This window comes from Pinus tabuliformis, chromosome 5_2, assembly GCF_031772625.1.
Source record: "Pinus tabuliformis cultivar Carrire ecotype Pingquan chromosome 5_2, CPIR1, whole genome shotgun sequence".
Classification (NCBI taxonomy): domain Eukaryota; kingdom Viridiplantae; phylum Streptophyta; class Pinopsida; order Pinales; family Pinaceae; genus Pinus; species Pinus tabuliformis.
Window position 1 is genome coordinate 898,185,868 of NC_142306.1, and position 5,758 is coordinate 898,191,625.

Genomic DNA, 5,758 nt, shown 5'->3' on the forward strand with positions numbered 1-5,758 from the left:
TACCCCTAGAGGAACAAGGCCAATAAACCACAGCAATTCAGAGAAGTTCTCCACCAAAAACTGATCAAAAACAAGTCAATTCAGGATCATTTCAGTGGCTACACTAGTTGTCTGCGCTGAATGTCAAAGCCAACACTGGCTACCTGCGCTGAATGTCAAATGCAACACTGGCTACCTGCGCTGAGCGAGATTGGACAAGTGGCAAGTTCATTTCTCAAGGTGTCAGAGCCCAGGAAGCTTCCAAAATGACACTTGCCTCAGGGAATTCGACTGGTGATGAGTAAGAGGTTCCAAATCTCCAAGTGGAAGCAAGAACCTCCAAGTGGAATCAAGAACTCACAGAGGGAGAGGACACTAGTCACATCTCAAGCTGACTCATACTCTCTCCAAACATCTATATATGGATCTCTCCCCCATGAGATCTGGAGGCTGGAATTTTGTGAATGCAAGGAATTGCTGTTGGTTTGAGACTAGAGCTATTGGGTGATTTGCTTTGAAGGAGGTGAAGAGGAGATTCCTTTCTGCTGGGAAGGTGATGCTGGATTGGGCCTCGTATGGTTGTATCACTTCCTGAACTTTACTTCTTCATCAATAAAGCCATTTGAGTTTCTTCTATATGCATGTATCTCAATGATGTTTTGTTGTATTTGCATATTTAGTTTATTCTAATCCTTAAACTAGTTATGAATGTATGCTTCTTGTAGTTTCCCTCTCTTGCCATTTTGCAGGAACTTGGTGTAGCTGGGCCAGTGAAGGAGCAAGCAGCTGGAAGCAAGCAGCAAGGAGTGAGATTGGATCAACAAACTAGCGGAAGACATCGGTTAGTTACATCCTTCTCCCCTATTTACATTTCATAAAGAAGAACACTTAGATAGTTTTGTCTTGTTTGTTGCTGAGGTACTATCACTCCTTAGAGTGGGATAGGGTCATTCCGTATTGGATACTTTTCCCAACAACAAATTGGCGACTCCGCTGGGGATCGTATCTTGTTGGTTTGTTTGTGTTTTTGCTATTCATTTCATAAACTCAAAGAGTGTCGAATTGAACTGCATTTGTTTTTCAAGTGCAAAGTAGAGGGCAGCTACTCTAGTCCAATCACTGGGCCTGTTTATGATCTGAAGAGCTGATCCACAAGTGCTCTAACAGCTCTTAGTGATAGATCTTCATCCTCCTTTGAATCATCCCTTAGATTGTACTTGATTGATAGCTTTGATTTGGCCAAAAACTGTGATTTTAACTGCAAACCGTAGCTCAAAACCCAGAAACAATTCTCGTTTCTGCTTCAGCGCAGACCCAGTGAAGAGGTTCTGCATTTCAACGCAGGTCCCGTGAAGGCTACCTACGCTGAATGTCAAAACCTCTGTGTTAGACCTACGCTGAACAGTCCTTGCCTTGTGCAGCTGTGGTTCCCTGTGTCTTTTGCTCAGTTTTTTATCCCTGTTTTTGCAGCCTGTTATCAGTCAATGTACCTATCTGAAACCACCTTTCTTTGCCTCAATTCCGCCTCATTTGTGTAAAGAAACTGTATTTGTTCTTTGTGTATTTCTTACATCATTTGCAGTTTCCCATTACGAAAGTAAACTAGTCTTACTGTGGCCCCTTAGATCTAGACCTGTCATAAGTGTCGTTTTGATCTTAGGAGTAAGTTTGTTTGCTGTTCACAGTTGATATAGCTTTTACTTTCATCGTTTGGTTTGAATTTATGCATTTCTAGTGTCGAAACAAGTAAATCATAAGGTGTCTTTTGATTTTGGACAAAGAACTTGTTTGTGTTTTCACTTGAAATCGAATTCAAAGTTATACAACACCTTTCTTTGTATAAACATCAATATTAAGAAAGAGAAAAGAAATACCTGCATTTGTGCATTTGCATTTTTGACAGCTTGCATGTTGATTTAGGAAAAAGTGCATTACTGTGTGCTCTATGCTCTGTGAGAAAAGATGATGTCTTTCTTTTCCCTCAGTAGTTAGGATTTTCATATGTTGAAAAGATAGAAAAAGCTTGCTTATCATCTTTAGACTGCATTTAGGAGTTGTACCATACATCTCGTGGTGATCCAAAAAGGAAAACTTCTAAATAAGATCAACCTAAAATAAATTGAATGAACATAACAACGCTTTGTAACATAACGCACAACATAGAGGTCTAGGCTAGAGACGTGTTCCGGCATCGTTAAGCCTGATATCTTACCGTTGAGTGGTTGGGTGATTCCTCCACGGTGAAGCGATAAGTATCAGTACGGACTGTGCTCCCACGTACCGTCGCGTATATATTGGGAGACCCCTATAGGAATAAAGCCTTTATCCATAGGAAGCCGTGTCGGCCGCCCTATTGATTGCAATGCACTGAACACAACATTCAGGAAGATCGATCGCCCGTACCCTAAAAAGTATTCTGCGGTTTTGCGAAAAGTTTGGCACACCCTCTACCTAGAACTCCAGAGCAGTTCCTTTTGGCCTTTTTCAGACTCTATAACAGAAAAAGTCCATCCGAGCATTTGTCACTTCGGGCTCGTTAAAACATCGAAGGAGACTAGAGTCATCTTTAGCTTTTTCTCGACTCTTTAAAAGTGAAAAAGCAAGTTGTGTCTAAAAGCATCTAAAAAATTCATTTAATTCAGAAACACACTTTCCCCTTTTTGTATTTTGGTTGATCGAGTAATCCGGAATCGTGGAAGAAAGTCAATTGAAACCCCGTCGTTCGCGGAGGCTTACGAGTCAACCGTCTTTGTCTCCGGAATCGAAAACAGTACGGACAAAGCGAACTCGTTTAACCGGTTCGAAATCTCCTATCAAAGTTAGAACAAGTGTTCCAACGACATCTGAGATTCCGGTTACTCCAAACATTTCTGGAAATCCTGCCTCTATTGAAGAAGTTCAACAGCCACAGAGGGACAGTGACACTGATCCTAGTCTGAGAGCAAATACTTGCGTTACTGAATCAGTTCCACCTGTGACCGGTTCAGAGAGTCTTGCTCCTCAAACAACTGTCGCTGTCGAGTCAACCCCTTCTTTGGCACCAGAAATATTTTACGGACCTGACGGTCTTCCTCTTCCACATGGTCTGATTGCGATAGAGGAAATTGTAGAAGATCCGCAAGCAAGTACTCCAACCCATTTTGGAGTAGGGGTCACTCTATTTCCTTCTACATCAGAAGTTAGTCTATCACCAGTGGAAGTTCCTATAGAATCGCTAGGCAATCTATTGGATAGACTCAAAATGTCTGAACAACCGTCAACATCTAGGACTGTGTCGAATGACACAACGACAGCAGAACTCCCTGCCGTCACTCCAACAATGTTCCCCGGCATACCACCTGTCCCAACTAGCTCTCAACAGCTGGAAGGAGCCCCTTCAGGGGCTATTACGACAATGTGGTATGTTCCTGTTTGTTCTTCCGGGATAATACCCGGTAACTCTTATGTTGGAACTCAATAGATTGATCCGTTTGGAGGTCAATTTGGGCAATCCGGTCCCCAAGGGCTAACAATCCCTTTCAGTGCTGGATCACCACCGTATGGGGGGCAGTATGCCCTTTCATTACCCCCTCCGGGAGGTTACCCATACGGGAGTTCACAACAGTATTCAGGTTATACTGGAATTATGACTAGTGGTTGGGTACCTATACTACCCCAGCAACCAAGAGTTGTATATTCTATGCAACAATGTGTACCTGTGTCGAACATCCCGACTACACCAGCTATTGTAACGGTGTCACAAGTTCAAACGATGCCTGTTGTATGTCAACCTCAGATTTCTCAGGTTGTAATGCAACAGCCCCTTGACCCTGTGACTCAACCACAATCGCCAACTGGTGGGGTGACACAGGTCCAAACGGGTACAATTACCCCACATCTTGGTCCAATGGTTAGTATGGCACAACAGAACATGGCTTCACAACCATGGCTGGTGCAATACCAACAACCACAATTCCAGCAAGTGTACCAAGGTTCTAAGCAGTAGATCTTTACGAACAGTGGACAACCGTATATCCAAAACGGTCAAAATCAACCACTTTACAGTGGTCAAGTCCACCAACCGTATCAATCATACCAACATCAATTACATTATGCTGGTATGCAAAGGCCAACTGCTCATGCGATTCCATCGTACCCTGGGTATGCTTCACCTAACCTGATTCAACAGTTACCATTCGTAGCAACTCTAGAGTTACCTGATTTACACCGGTTAACAAACGATCCGATTGCTTATGCCCCTTGGTGGCTAGCGATTCCTCACAAACTCCCATCGGACATTCCTAAATTCAATGGAAATCCAGGTGAAGACCCATCGAATCACGTGATGACTTTTCATCTGTGGTGTTCATCGAACACTCTAAACAATGATTCGATAAGGCTTCGCCTTTTTCAGGGGACGTTAATGGGTCTAGCGGCAAAATGGTATATTGAATTACCTAGAGCCTCGTTCGACAATTTCAGCTCCCTAGCCACGACTTTCTTAATCCATTTTCAATTACCGATAAGGTATGAAATGGGAATCGAAATCTTAACCAACTTCAAATAGACAGCGGCCACTCACATATCTGATCATATACATGAGTGGCGTCATCGTCGTAGGATGGTGAAAACGTACGTTCCCGATCAGCTATTAGCTGAATGGTTTATCAAGTCGTTACTTCCTGCCATAACGGAAGATGTGGCCAAGGGGGGAGTCGTAACAGAGGAGCAAGTTATTGCTCGTGCACAATATCTAGACTTAGTCTACACTCAGTCTGGCACGCTCTACGACAAAATACCTGATGCCCCTAGACCGGAATTCTCAATTCCTCCTCCTCCTAAATCGAATAGTGAATCTCATGCCGGCAATGCTGTGATTGGCACGGCAAACGCGAAGTCGATAAAGGCTTCGTCTAAGAAAGCCCGTAAGACTTCAGATCAAAATGCAAAAGAAGAAATTCTTGCTTTGGAAGTAAATGCCGTATCAGCAGATAAAGGCAAAGAAACCAATCAACTAGGAAGCAAAACAAAGGGAAGAAGAAGAAACAAGGTGAGTCATCACCTGAAAAAACTTCTTCAAACCCTCCTGGGAAAGGGAACCTCAAATATCCGTGTCAGATATGCGATGAGAAGGATCATCGGACAATAGATTGTCCGTTAAGAGCTGAGCTAAAACGATTCTTTAAGAGTTCTCAAACCTTAGCAGTCTTAACTGATCCGTTTCCAAATCCAAGTCAAAATCTGGTTGATAGTGGAAATGCTTCCCCGTCGCAAGTGCTAATGTTGTCGATCTCAAAGCAACAAAATGATGCTTTGATTTCGACAAGGAACAAAGATTACGGGAATCCGCAGCTGTCGAACGACAAAGGTAAAGATCAACCGAGTAGTTCGACAACAACTTCAACAGAAGTTGTACCACCCATCATTCCTGAATTAACAATAAAACCGCCAAAGGGAGTAGTACACAAGTCGACATTTAATCCTCGCGCCAGAGCGGCACAGCATTATAACATAGTGGAAGATTTGGCCCAATCGCCATCCGCTATGTCGACTCTTGAGGTACTACAAAATTGTCCATCCCAAAGGAAGGCTTTGTTATCAGCCATTGGTGGGGTTGATCCTAAGGATTCCAATCTTGTATCCTTCGATCACAAAGGATACGACCCTCAGTTACCAGCTCAACTAGCTTTCCTTATTCAAGTGAAAGCCCTCAACAAAACTGTTCACCGAACAATTATTGATGAGGGGGCATCTACATGTATTATGTCGATGAGTTGCTGGAAAACTTTAGGGTCTCCAA